The following is a 16,070-nucleotide window of genomic DNA, read 5'->3' as shown; positions in this document are numbered from 1 at the left end:
CCTGTACCTTGCCACAGGGATCGTATCCGTGCGGTAGACCTTGGTGCAAGACCTGACCAATCCACAAACCCAGCACTGTCACAGGTTTATCTTACACCATCAAAGGCCAGGACACCTGAGAAAACAGAAAGGTCACATACAAGCTCTGCTGCAAACATATCACAACTTTTTGTGTTGGTACAACTACCAACCAGCTGTCCACTAGGATGAGTAGCCACTGCCAAACTGTGTCCTAGAGCAAAGTAGACCACCATGTGCCACAACATGCAGCTGAACATAATATGCCTGATTTCAATGGCTGCTTCAGAACCCAGGTCATCTAGATCCTACCCTCCATCAGTAGCTTTTCTGAATTGTGCAGACGGAAGTTATCCTTACAATATATTCTTTGTTCCCAAAATTTTCCTGGCCTCAATTTACTATAACCTCCTGCCCCCACACCCTCAACCCAACATATTCTACCCCCTATATCCTATAACCTCCTCCCTTTTTACACCCCATCACTCTAATAGTGTGCCACCCTGTGCCAGTGCACCTGCTCCTCCATTCACCTTCCTTGCTCTTCTCCTTTTCCACTACCCGTTTTTTCCCCCCACATCTCGCCTCCTGACACTACATGTAATAGTCTCATCAGGCAGTCATACAGACCCTGCATACTCCACCAAACAGTGCTTATCTCTCTCACCACCCATACCCTGGTATCCCTCCCCCTTCAATACCCCACTCCAGATTGCTATTCATGTGGCAGTTGCATTCCAATTGGAGTTGTCATACGTGCATGATGTGTAGTTGCTTGTGTGAATGTGTGTGTGTTTTATTTGCTGAAGAAAGCTTTGGCCGAGGCCTGTATGTATAATTGTCTTATCTTCATACCCATCTGGAACTCAACAAGCCATTTCTATGGTGAGTAGTGATCTGCCCTTTCCCTAATCTTGTTAATATGTAGTTTCTCTATTCCTAATACAGCTGATGTCAAGGAATTCACAATCAGTAAGTAAATTTCTTAATATTTAAGACAACTGTGGATCATCAGGAAAGTTTGTCGCTCATACATTAAAGCAAGTCTGAAGGAACAGCAGACATTGTAAAATAAACTACATAATACGTCTAGATGAGCAAAATGACTATAATAATAACATTGAACACATTGTCTCTTTTTCCCTATTGCTGAAAACCAAGCAGTGTCATGAGAATAGGGGATGCAGACAAAATGACATGTGGAGGTTTGGATCAATCTGGGATGCACACACAAATAGCTGAAGTGTTAAGATAACTGCTCACAGATAAAAAAAATCCAGGTTCAAGTCCCAATTTGGCAGAGATTTTCATGTGTTACTAATATGAAATTTGTCAATACCTAATACAGCTGATGTCAAAAAATTCACACTCAATGAATAGATTTTATAATATTTACGACAGCTGTGGATCATCAGTAGTCTCTGTGCCTTCAGACATACATGCACAAATGAAGGAACAAACATTGCAAAATAAGTAATGTAATACATGTATAGATATGCAAAACAGTGATAATAATAATTTTGAATCCATCGTCTTCTCTTTCTCCCTACTGCAGGAAACCAAGTAATGTTGTGAATATGGGGATATAGACAATGTGGCATATGGAGTTCTGAATTTGTTCGGGAAGCATGGACAGATAGCTGAAATGGTTAAGGTGACTGCTTGCAGTAAATTTCATAACAAGTTTTAAAATATTTTTATTGCTTCACAACAATGATAAAACTGACAAGTGTTTAGTGCTTACAATCTGATATAAGGCTGGAGACAACAATAACTTGGTCATTTTATGCATTGTTTAAACTGAACACAATTGAATCTACAATTTAAATATTTATTCTTTCACAAAACTGGTTATCATTAGAATGTGACTGAAGTGGTTGGTACATTGAAATATCAGAGTTTTCATTGTATAATTTGACGAAATATACATCATTAAAAATGTCCCAATAATTTCTATCAGTTAGCTGACAAATGCAGTATAGCTTTTGTTTCCAATATGAATCCTGTGTCTTTACAGTGGGCACTATCACAATTACTATTACTCTTCCACACACAAATTCCACAAACGACAGCTGGCCTTATGTTCATATTGTGTTTGAAAATTTTTTGATTTGTGGTTTTTTATTTCTATAACCTTATCTGAACTGGTTTAATTTCATCTTAAGCTAACTAATATTCCTTAGTGTGGCAAGTTAGCAATGCTGCATTTTAAATTTCTGCACATATCTAACTTTGCATAAATATCACACAATAGTATTGTAATTTCTGTTATGTCTGGAATCATAATCTTCAATTAATACTGTCCCATTTTCTACATTGCAGTGTAATGCCCAATATTGCTGCAAATTACTCTTGTTTTTAAAACTTTAAATTATGTTTATGTAGCATACAGCATTTCTCTTTACGGTGATGTAATGAAGAATTTTGCAGTACTGATTGTGGTGCCCTTTTATATCCTGAATAGAGCTAGTATTCTGGACCAAGTAAGTCCCTTTTACCTAATACAGGTCTAATTAAATTAAATTATTATCACACTACATCCCTCATAAAATCTAAGATTGTGACATAGGTGACTTGTCAGTTCTAAAACTACAAACAGACCAATAAACTTAATCTAAGACAATAGTAGATATGTTTTGTTTCAACAACATAGGAAAAGATAGATTGCTGCTTACCATAAAGAAGACACATTAATTTTCAGACAGGCACAATTAAAAGACAATTATATAAAGCTTTTGACCACAGGATTTCTCCGCAAAAGAGAAACACACACCATTCTTACACATAAGCAAACACACTTCAAGCAGATATGACCACCAACTCTGGCTGCTCAGGCCACAATGTAACTATCACATGGGATACAAGCAGCAATCTGAGGCAGAGGGGAAGAGTAAGGGATAGTAGCATACAGGTGGGAGGGGGGGGGGCAAGACAAACACTGTCTGTCAGAGTGTGAAGGAGCTAGGATGGCAACATGTGCAGCATTAGGAGGTTGTGCAGCCGGAAGGTGCAGAAAAAAGGAGTCAAAAAGGAGAAGAGTGGGGATAGATGAGCAGGTGTGTTAGCAGAGGGCAGCAAACAAAGATCATTGGAGACAAAAATGGGAAGGGGATGATAGAACAGAGGGAGTGGAAACTGTTGGGTGGAGGGTATGGGGACAGTATGTTATCATAGGTTGAGGTGGGGATAATAATGAGAATTGAGAATATGTTGTAACAATAACTCCAATTGATGCAGTTCAGAAAACTGGGCAGTGGAAGGGAGGATCCAGATGCCTCAGGTAATGAAGCAGGCATTGAGATCAAGTGTGTTATTTTCAGTTGCATATTGTGCCACAGGGTGGTGTACTTTGCTCTTGGCATCTGTTTGGTGGTAGCCATTTACCCTGGTGGACAGCTGGTTGGTAGTCATTCAAACAGAAAAAGCTGTGCAATGATTGCAGCAGAGCTGGTAAATGACATTGCTGCTTTCACAAGTGGTGTCTGATGGGGTAGGATAAACCTGTGACAGGACAGAAATAGGAAGTGCTGGCTGGGAGGATTTGGCAAGTCTTGCACCAGTTTCTTCCACAGGAATATGATCCTTGTGACAAGGGGCTCTGATCAGAATTGGCATAGGGATGGACTAGGTTGTAGTGGCATTCATTTGGATGACAGAACACCACTTTAGGAGAGATGGGAAGGATCTTGGGTAGGATGTCCCACACTTCAGGGCAAAATGGTACGTAATCAATGCCCTGGTGAAGAATGTTGTTCAGTTGTTCTAGTCGGGGGTGGTGCCGGGCGATGAAGGGAATACTCCTATGTGGATGATACTTGGGTTGAAGGGAGGATTGGGGGTGTGTGGGGAAATGACATGGGGGATCTGTTTGCAGACTAGGTCTAGAGGATAGTGCCTGTCTGTGAAGGCCTTGGTGAGAACTCAGCATACTGAGGAAGAGTGTCCCCAAATGGCCAGGCTGTATGGGAGGGATTTTTGGTATGACAGCTGTTGAAATGCAGGTGTTGTTGGTGGTTGGTGTGTTTAATGTGAACAGAGGTGTGGATGGAGCCATCAGAGAGGAAGAGGTCAACGTCTAGGAAAATGACATGCTGGGTTGAGGAGGGCGAGAAGGAGTGGATGGGAAAGAAGTATTGAGGTTGTGAAGGAACGAAGATAGCATGTCTTGCTCCTTAGTCCAGATTAAGAAGATAGCCTAAGTGAATCTGAACCAAACTAGGAGTTTTGAGTTTTGAGAGGCTAGAAAGGTCTCCTCTATATGTCTCATAAATAGGTTGGCAAAGGAGGTGCCATGCGGTGTGCTCTTGACTGTGCCACAGAATTGTTTGCATACCTTCCCTTCAAAGGAGAAGTAGTTGCGGTATAGGATAATGTTAGTAAGGTGAATGAGGAATGAGGTAGCGGGTTTGGAGTCTGAAGGACATTGGGAAAGGTAGTGTTCAATAGTGGTAAGACCATGGGCATGAGGCATGAGGGATTATGGCATATAGGGAGGTGGCCTCAACAGTGACAAGTAGGGACCTAGGAGGTAAATGGGTGGGGATGGTGGAGAGTTAGTGAATGAAGTGGTTTGTGTCTTTGATGTGGATGGCTAGACTATGGGCAATTGGTTAGTCAATGACAGCACAATAACAATAGACAATGTGGCATCTAGTTCTTTTGGGTTTGTGGATTTTGGGGAGTATGTTTAGGATGTGTTTGTGGTGTATCATATGAGTGAGGAGGGAAATAGATTCAGAGGAGAGGTTCTGTGAAGGGCTGAAGGTTTTAAGCATGGACTGGAGGTTGTGTTGGACTTCTGGGATGGGATCACTCTGGCAGAGTTTACAGGTGGAGGAGTGAGAAAACTCGCAGAAGCCCTCTGCCAGGTAGTCACTGTGATTCGTAACAGCAGTGGTGGAACCTTTGGTTGCAGGTAAGATGATTAGGTCAGGATTTGCTTTGAGGTTGTGTATGGCTGTTCTTCTACTGAAAGGTTGGTGTTCTGAGGAACCAACCTGGAGAAGGGTGCTGAGTTTAAGCTGGAGATAAGGAATTCCTGGAAGCAGGTGGCAGGTGATTAGGTCAGGGGGGGGGGGGAGGGGGGTATCACAGTTGGTGGGTGGTATGAAATGGAAGGGACAGGTTGCTATGTTGAAATTAGGTTGGTTTTTGTTGGAAGAATTGGCAGCAAAGAAGTGTTTCCACTGCAGGTGTTGGGAGAAGGAGAGTAGGTCTTTGACATGTCCACTAGTTAAATTTGGGTGTAGGGCTAAAGGCAAGGTCTATGGATAGGAAGGAAACTTCTGTGCTTCTGTGGAGCTGAGGGTTTTGGTGGAAAGCTAATAACAGTGTTACGAGATTGTTTTGGCTCTAGATTTTGTGGAGAGATTGTAAGGAGTTTTGGAGATATGTGGCGAGTTGAAAGGGTCAGCTAGGCAGGGTTTAGGTATTATGAGGGATGGACAAGAAGGAACACTGTGTGTAGGATAGGGATTGGGTAGTAGTGGCCCAAGGTGGCAGTAGGACATTAGATGGTTGGATAATTTGTGGAAGTTGCATCTAGAATTCTCCTTCAGGTGCTGGAGAGCAAATAATTCTATTTCAGAGATGTGATGTGTGGAGTAGGGACTGTTCATTAGTAGTATCTTGTGGAGGGAACAGAGGTGGTTCTGGGATGCCTGTTCCATGGAAACGTGTTTTTGTATAAAAATATGTAAAGACATGCAGAAGAGTGCACAGATAAGGAAAAATATGCACAAAAGCTTAAAAATAAACACAAGGGTGCATGCGCACATGCACGAGTGCGAGCACATGGTTGTGCCTGTTGTGGTAAGAGAAAAGAGAGGGAAGGGTTAGGTCAAGGGTGAAGTTTAAGTGGTACAGGTGGGTGTGGAAAATAAAACGCTAAAGTACATCAGGATGAGGGATGAAGTGGGATCAGTAAGAATAAATATGATTATAGCTATTGGAGGGAAGAATCTGGGGCATCAGATGCTGCACCAACAATCAGTATGGTCATGAAGCCTGTGTTGTGTATGGAAGATTATTGACATAGTGTGGCTTGGAGGAGATGGAAAGGTGGCAAATACACACAGGAATGAAGAGAAAGAATGGACACTAAGAAGGGTAATGCTATAGAGAGGAGTAAGTAAGGAAAACATCACAGAGTTATAGGATGGGAGAAAAGTCATTAATAATATCAAACAATGGCAACTCCAGGTGGGAATATTAACAATGTAGGGAAAGTTATATTGCTACTTACCATAAAGAAGACACATTACATTGCGGATAGACAAAATTAAAAGACACTTACATAAAGCCTTCATAGTCTAAAGGCTTTGAGCAGATTAGTTTTTGCAGACCTCCAGAAAATTATGCTATACCTAACCCCTGAAATAAAATATGCTAACATACAGTATTTACAGCTAAATCTGTGATATTATATAAGATACCCATTACATACACAAGACGTTTCAGTCAACTAAGTATGCTGTCTGTATGACAACTGCACAAAATATTTTTATTTACTAACACATCAAGGAATTTGACACAGCATGTAGTGTCCAAATTTTTTGTCCACATAGCTTCTTTCACTTATACACTGTGCCAATTCTTTTGTTGAAAAATGAATGGTTCCAGTCATATCTAAAAAATAGAAGACAGATAACTGAAATCTCACATATTTCAAGTTGCTCAAACTATATTGTAAAGTGTACTTCAGACCCAAATTATGTAAATATAGGTGTCCCACAGGGTAGTGTCCTTGGCCCAGTACTATTCCTCATTTACATAAACGACTTCCCACAGAGCATCAAGCATGGACAAACAATATTGTTTGCAGATGACTCAAATGTTCTAATCAGTGACAAATCACCAGATGCACTAAAAGAAAAAGCCAAACAAACACTAAACAGTGTACATGAGTGGGCATCCAATAATAAACTAACACTAAATCTTAAAAAAGCAAATGCTGTTAACTTCTATGTCTGCAAAAAACCACACCATAACAACTTTAAGTTAAACAATGAAACTATAGAATGTGTAGACTACACAAAATTTCTTGGTATGCATGTTGACAGTCAGTTAAAGTGGGAAGAACATATTAAAATACTTAGTAACAGAATTGCTACAGCATGCTATGCTCTGAGAATTCTGACTGCAGTTTGTGATACTACAAGCGTCAGATCTGTATATTTTTCTTATATCCACTCTGTTATTACCTACAGAATAATATTTTTGGGAGTCAACAGTAAAAATATTCAAATAGTTTTCAAATTACAGAAAAGAGCAATTCCTACAATAACCAAGAGTGGCAGTAGGGCTCACTGCCTTGAACATTTCCAAAAGCTGGAAATCCTAACTGTCCCCTGTGAATACATTTTTCGAAGTGTTATGTATGTAAAAACAAATATTGACTGCTATATGAAAAATTCTTTAGTACACAGCTATGAAACTAGAAACCAATACAATCTGCATCTAGAGAGGAAAAATAAAGTTAAAACTCAGCAGAGCTTGTTGTACAATGCTGTTAAATTATATAATAAATTACCCCAAAAAATAAAAGATATTGACACAATCGGACAGTTCAAAACAAAACTAAAATTTTTTTTATTAAATAAAAGTTATTACGCAGTAATGGACTATCTGAATTAAAACATGTGGTGTAATTAAAGTAGCCTGCATTGTAATACATGAGGAAATAATTATAATATGAAATCAAAAATTGTACAGTACTATAAGAAAATTACAAATTACACAAGGATATAAAACTAATTTAAGATACCTCAAAAATGTGTGTAAATACAAATTTTATGTGTATAATTGTAGGTATATTGTATTGTATATGATTTTGCTGACGAAATCCACACAATGTAAATTGTTACATGGATTAATAAAGAAATCAATCAATCAATCAATGTTTTTGCAAAGTTTGAATTCAGTTTATTATTTTTGCCCCATGTGTCCACTACCCCAAGTGTCTGCTCAATATGGTGGATTAAGTCTTCATCAGTTTTACAGCTGACTATCACTGTTGAGTCATGTGCATAAAGGAATGTTGTCTGAACCTGGCATGGCACAGCATTAATCAGTAAAACTTGCTCAAAACAGAATCACCAGAGACTAAAATAATTTTTCAAATTGGACAAGTGTCTGGATTACAAAGAACTCACTGGGTTACGCAGAATTTGTCAGGTATCATGCACAAAAGTACAGTAAAAATATTTAATTATGCATACACTCTATTTACATACCTTCACTCCATCACAGTAGTTGTTCATTTACTGTCTATTGAACAATAGAACACTGGACTATAACATGTACTGATAAGTAACAAGGCATTTCTATATTTTTACTCAAACTTTAAAATCATTTATTATTGCATGTACATACATAATATGTCCATATTTATTTGCTTTACATTTCACTTTTTTCACCACATATCAAGGAGGGATACTTGTTTTTATTTCCTTTTCAAAATTGTTTTTTCTAGTCAATTTTTTGTACCGTACAATAGTTGCAACAAGTTGGGAGAATTTGCGTGTGCTGCAAATTGCATAACATCGTTTACGCATGCAATGGCTTCTTCAAGCATATTAATTTTTCTAGGGATGTCATTTTGCTCCTATTCTTCTTCCTTTGTTTCTTTTTCACCATCCTCTGTGTTGCAGACTTCTATTAAATCTATTGCTGAAGTGAAAGAGGAGTGAGTTGACAGAAAGTTATCACTTCGAATTTAATCATCTGTACTACATAAAATGTTTTGCATTTTCATTAATTCAGCAATTCTGCTGCATTTTCTTGAACTTCGATAGCCAAAGAAGCATCTTGTTCTTGACACCCAAACCCCACTTTGTTGAAGCACTTAGTGACAGTTTTGGGTTTTATTTCCTTTACTGCTAAGCCAATCCAATCTAAAGCCTCCAGAACAGAAACTGATGGTGCAAGAGCAAATGCACTTTTGGCATCTTCAACACTAAGAATAAAACACTGTATCAGTAATCACCTATAATGACACTCGAATGTGTAAATAAAATCATGGTCCATGGGTTGTGTGAGGCTGGTCAAACCTGGAGGGAACCAAGCCAATTTCACATTTGATAACATTACTTTCAGGTGACATGTTGCATTGTCTAGGAAAAGGAGAACTTGATGATTTCCTTTTTTCATTTTGGCACTGAAAGAGCCCAGTCAGTCTTCCATAAGACCACTCACCATCCACACCTTTTTATTGCTTCGCCATGTGACTGGAAGCTTACTGACATCTATATTTTTGAAACAATGCACTTTTGCTGCCTTTCCAATCACCAGTGTCTTCTCCATTTTACCTGTTTCCACACAGCAGTACAGTGAGTATTTCGTTGTACATTTTTTCGCCGGTGCACTTTTCAACTGGAATAGCTAGCAATTTTGAAGGCAGCGCACAATAAAACAGTCCCATTTCATTGGCATTTAACATGTGTTTGGGGTCATAATTCACAATTAAGTTGGACAGTATTGTCTTCCATTCTGTTGCTAAACTTTCCTGCACATCCTTAGCTTCCCCACACACTTCATTCCACACGATGTTGCGCCTAGCTTTAAAACTGTCCAGCCATCCTGTGGATATCTTAAATTCCATAATTCCAAGCTCTTTAGAGGCTTTCAGAGTCTCACTCTGCAACATGGGTCCAGATAAAGGTAAGTTTTTTGCCCGTGCACTTACAAACCATTCCCACACGATTTCGTTAATTTCTTCATTTCTGGTCTTCCTCGCCTTTCTTTTCATCTGCCTGTTCTCTTTCATCCATTCATCCCAAATCTTATCCATTAAGTATGTTCTAAGATTTACTTTCCATTTCCATGTCAGGCACAGTCCGCTTTTTACAGAAAATCAGCATATAAAAGTGCACTGAATGTGCCGGGGCTGAAATACTTGTACAGTTTGGGCAGATTTTCGAATTATACATGTGCTGATTTGAGTTCTAAATGGCTCTGAACACCATGGGACTTAACATCTGAGGTCACCAGTCCCCAGCAAACTAGGTAGTCATTGTTGACTGTTTGTTGAGTATTACGACATCCAGCTAATAGTTTTTTTTTTTTTTTTTTTTTTTTTTTTTTTTTTTTTTTTTTTTTTTTTTTTAAATACTATAGCTAGGTAGTTTTTGAACAAGCAGTCCATGATTTACAGTATTGAAAGTAACAAAAGATGCCTGAGACACACATTCTATTATTGAGACAACCTTAGTGTGGGTTGGGCTGCAGCCTTTCCTGAAACCATACTGTTTGCCTAAAACAATGTTGTGGAAAAACAATAAATTTCTATCTGATCACATGCATCTCTTTCAAATAGTTTTGAAAAAATTGGTAACAATGAGAATGGCCTGTAGGTTCTCATTTCATCTTGTTTGATTTTATATGAATTGGCTGTAATTCAGCATATTTTAAGAAATCTGGAAAACATCTCTCTTCAAAAGGCTAACTGAATATGAGGGAGAGTGGATGTGCAATACTATGACAGACAATGTTTATTATTCTGCCGGGAACACCATTCCCGCCCATTGAGTTTAAATTTTTAGGGACATTATAATTTTAATGACATCAGAGACTGAAATTGGAGAAAACTTAAAATCGGAGCAATTTCTATCTACCATACTAGGATTTGTACTTGGGGGATGAGCAATCACCACTTTTATTACAATCAATGAAGAAATCATTGAAGGATTCACATATGGCACTGCAACCTGTAACAACTCTACAATTTGTCATCAGTTAGTGGGGTATTTTCTCCCCATTTCATTGCTAGCTTCCCTTGTTATATTAGACCCAACAGCTTGTATTGTCTGCAACATACTTTGATACTTTAACTACATTGTCATTTTTTTGTATTTGCCTATATATCAAAGAAATTCACATATTCAATTAAATGTAGCCTCCATATGCGATTTACTCTTCTTAATGTAAGACATTTTAGTTTCTTTTGTTACCCATGAACCCAGCCTGTACTGTTACAAAAGGCAAGAATTCACTGAATGTACTCACGAATTCAGTTGAGAAGTTACTGTAGCTATCTTCTGTTGAAGTGTGTTTGTTGACTGACCAGATGGTGAGGCTTAGTTTTTCAATAAATACCACCATACTTTCTTGACTAAAGTTTCTATATCTTTTGGTTGTGCAACCTGAATTAATTTTTTTAATGGTGCAGATAATGCTGCATGCTCTGATACCCCTAAATCTAGAATAAATTTATCTTTGACACTGTAATTGTAACTATTTACAATGTTATCAATACATACTGAAGTAGTTGGTGTAACTCTTGTGCATCAGTCAAAATGTACATTTAGACCATTTGTAGCTGTCAGGATCTTTAATGTGAAGGGAATCTGTCATCAGCTCTTAAGTCTATGTTGAAGTCAGCACACATAACTAGTACCTTACACCATTTTTCAGTTTTTAATTTATGTAATAATATTTCAAATTTATCTAAGAATACAGAGCATATATGCTATCCGATGGTTGTGATATAAACTGATGGTTAACAGGATATACTCTTTAAGTTCTATGCCAGAACTTTCAAATGTAAGTTCTTCATTTAGATGACTAAAATTCTGTCTGATTTCATAGTTTACTGAGGAATGAAGTAGTATGGAAGAGCCTCCACATTATTTCTTCAAAAGCTGATGGGCAGTTTGCAGCCTATATTCAAATGCGAACAATACCAGGTAAAGAATATTTGAAACTTGTTTGATTACATACTAAATGAACTTCCACCCAAGTCTTAGTTTCCACTGTAACTGTCCATCTCATATCATAAAGTTCAACTGGACTCATATTGCTGTAAGAATATCTCCAAGGTAGGACTAAACTGCTTATATTTTGTGTGTATTTGGTGAATTCCTTTCCGCTGTTCATTTTGCAAGGATAGAATACTTTTCTCTCATCCCACCTGATAACGTCTCTCCTGACCTGAGACTCTGGGCTACCCTTCCAAACTCCTTCCATTGCCTAAACCCCACCAGTTCATTTCCTTCACCCATCTTCCTTCCCCTTTAACCCTTCTGCCAGGAGGAGGAGTCACTGGGTCCAAAAGCTTGCAAATTTAAATAACTTTATGTGTGTGTTCTCCAGCTGCCACTTGGTGAGTAGATTTTTTTATCTATCTCATTACATTACATTTTCAAAAACTGATTATTTTCATTAATGTGTGTTTAGAATTTGGAATTTTCTCTGATGTGCTCAAAATTGCTAAAGCAATATGCCTGGATGTAATATTGATATGCCTGGAAACAGTTTGTTTCCATGTTACAAAGAAAAGAAGGTGTACAGGTTTCACTCCTGTTTACTGCGATATTACAACAGCTGTTCAATACAATGATCACCAAGTTCAGTGCACACAGTGTATCTGCACAGTAAGTCTGCATAATTTCTGTCCAACATGTGTGGTGCATGGTTAATCACTTCTGTCTCAGTCACAATCCAGGCAACCAGATTTTTCTCTGACTGGAGAGGAGTCTCATAAACAAGACTCTTCATGTGTCCCCACAAGAAAATGTCTATAGGGGATCTTGGTGGCCAAACATGTGGTCCACCTCAACCGACCAGCTCGTCCCTGTACACTAGGTTCAGATGGTTTTGGCCTCGAACTGCAAAATGTACTGCCATGCCATCATGCTGGAACCACAATTCAGGCTGAAAGTCCAATGACACATCTTCTGGAAACTCCATCAGAACTTGTTGCAGGAATATCAAGTACCTGGCACAAATTGAATGCAGAGGAAGAATGCACAGCCAAATCACATGACCATCACAGATATCTACTTTGACAATCACCACCCTTTTGTAGCCCAAGTCGATTAATTAATTTTGAAGTAAGTTAATAACTTGAGCAGCTGGTCACATTTTTACAGTACCTGGCATGGCTAGTGACACACTGCAGAGAGAGGTAGCAATGGTAGAATTTGTATAAAACAGATTTCATAATACTCAGCTTTTATTCTTCTTCTTTGTTGTAAGTTGTAAGCTTGTAGTCCATTCTGAAATGAAACTTTATATACTGGTCAAGAGGATGCTCGGCTTCTTTTTCTTTATATAATAACTACACTGGTGGAGTTTCTGTTGTTGGATTGATATTTTTTAGTCATTTCATTTCACAATACAAATTACAATTAGTCACCATGCTAGCACAACACACATAACTTGTACTCCATCCTTGTACTTCAAACTCAAACTACTAACAGCTCAGATACAAAGATTTACCTCTAACAACATGTAACAAAGAAAATAGTATCATATACAGTTTGTTTGTGTAAAATCATCTTTGAAACATACATTTCAAAAATAAAGTACAAATAATTGTTTATCACCACTTATCTTTTTAAGAAGTCCATAACCATCATCATACTTATGTTAAGTGTTTCTATATGTTGACGTTTGTACATTTTTGTATAGTTACATGGTAGTGGACTCCTGGGTTTTGAGTCTCCAACCTGGAAATTGGTCATTTCATATGATCCAAGATCAGTTAGTACATTTATCTCAACATCACCATTTTTTCACATTGCCCAGACATTGATGCTGCAGGTGTGCTGAAATCTTCATGTGCATGTGGCTTTTTTGATTCCAAATGCAGTTATTTAAAACTGTGATTAATCAAAAAAAAAAAAAACTAGGAAACTGAGGAAAACCCACACAATGGTGTAAAAACCAAATGCAGAAATTGCCATGTGGCACAAAATCTGCTGAGAGCATGATGTATTTCTTCTGCTGAGGGTGATTTGAGTGAAGTTGCTGTTCATGCAGAACACACAATACAGATGAGTGACACACATGCAAGTCACATGCAATGGCTTGAGTGCTTGTAGATAGGTTTCTTCTACTTGATGAAGCACTTCTTCTTCCAATACAACAGAGTGCCACCTTCTTGGAACACCACAGTTTTCCGTATCATTTTTAAATTTCCCACTTTCCTGCAGCCATTGTTCTACTCTGACAAACATGGGATGAGATTGACTCACATGATTTGGAAAGTGCTCGTGCTACAGACACTGAGCTTCTCTTCCATTATGGTGAGCTTCACCATAAATTAACCACATATCGGTGTACTCTGTGAATGTGTACTCAGGCATATTGTTACTGCTTTACTAGCCACCGTAATGCCAACTGATGCATTACCAGGAAGCATGAAAATAAGGCAGATGGAAACAGAGGATGTCACATGACACTTAACTAACTAACTAACCAACTAAGTGGGCTTAATGTGAATAAAGGTGTGTAGCTGACCCTCACTGAGGATGAGATCAACATGAAGGAAAGTGGCAAGGGTTTTAGAGTAGGGCCATGTGAAATGAAATTAGGAGGAAGCTCTTTTTAACAGGTCAGGCCATGTGGCAAAGATATTGTCAATGTATCCAAACCAAACCATGGGCTGAAAGCTAATGGAGTCTAGGATTGTGCCCCCAAATGACTCATGAAAAGGTTGGCATAGGTAGACATCCTGGTTCCCATCACTGTGCCCCTAATCTGTCAGTATGTTGGTTCCTCAAAGGTAAAGTAGTTGTTTGTAAGCATTAAGTTGGTTAAGGTAAACAGGAAGCACATCATACATTTGGAATCAGGTGAACGCTGGTTGAGGTAATGTACAGCAGCAGACATCATGTACATCAGCTATATTCGTATAGAGGAAGGTGGCATGAGCAGCCCTGAATCTACGATGTTTCAGACCTGGGGAAAGACTTGATAGTGGTGTCTCCCCCTCCCCCCTCTCCACAAGCGTTTCATAGGATCATCATCATCATCATCATCATCATCATCATTTAAGACTGATTATGCCTTTCAGCGTTCAGTCTGGAGCATAGCCCCCATTATACAGTTCCTCCATGATCCCCTATTCAGTGCTAACATTGGTGCCTCTTCTGATGTTAAACCTATTACTTCAAAATCATTCTTAACTGAATCCAGGTACCTTCTCCTCGGTCTGCCTCGACTCCTCCTACCCTCTACTGCTGAATCCATGAGTCTCTTGGGTAATCTTGCTTCTCCCATGCGCGTAACATGACCCAACCATCTAAGCCTGTTCACCCTGACTGCTACATCTATAGAGTTCATTCCCAGTTTTTCTTTGATTTCCTCATTGTGGACACCCTCCTTCCATTGTTCCCATCTACTAGTACCTGCAATCATCCTAGCTACTTTCATATCCGTAACCTCAACCTTGATGATAAGGTAACCTGAATCCACCCAGCTTTCGCTCCCATACAACAAAGTTGGTCAAAAGATTGAACGGTGCACAGATAACTTAGTCTTGGTACTGACTTCCTTCTTGCAGAAGAGAGTAGATCGTAGCTGAGCGCTCACTGCATTAGCTTTGCTACACTTCGCTTCCAGTTCTTTCACTATGTTGCCATCCTGTGAGAATATGCATCCTAAGTACTTGAAACCGTCCACCTGTTCTAACTTTGTTCCTCCTATTTGGCACTCAATCCGTTTATATTTCTTTCCCACTGACATTACTTTCGTTTTGGAGATGCTAATCTTCATACCATAGTCCTTACATTTCTGATCTAACTCTGAAATATTACTTTGCAAACTTTCAATCGAATCTGCCATCACAACTAAGTCATCCGCATATGCAAGACTGCTTATTTTGTGTTCACATATCTTAATCTCACCCAGCCAGTCTATTGTTTTCAACATATGATCCATAAATAATATGAACAACAGTGGAGGCAGGTTGCAGCCTTGTCTTACCCCTGAAACTACTCTGAACCATGAACTCAATTTACCGTCAACTCTAACTGCTGCCCGACTATCCATGTAAAGACCTTTAATTGCTTGCAAAAGTTTGCCTCCTATTCCATAATCTTGTAGAACAGACAATAACTTCCTCCTAGGAACCCGGTCATATGCCTTTTCTAGATCTATAAAGCATAGATACAATTCCCTGTTCCACTCATAACACTTCTCCATTATTTGCCGTAAGCTAAAGATCTGGTCCTGACAACCTCTAAGAGGCCTAAACCCACACTGATTTTCATCCAATTGGTCCTCAACTAATACTCGCACTTTCCTTTCAACAATACCTGAGAAGATTT

Source organism: Schistocerca cancellata, chromosome 9 (genome assembly GCF_023864275.1).
Source record: "Schistocerca cancellata isolate TAMUIC-IGC-003103 chromosome 9, iqSchCanc2.1, whole genome shotgun sequence".
Taxonomy (NCBI): domain Eukaryota; kingdom Metazoa; phylum Arthropoda; class Insecta; order Orthoptera; family Acrididae; genus Schistocerca; species Schistocerca cancellata.
This window is presented reverse-complemented; position numbering follows the sequence as displayed.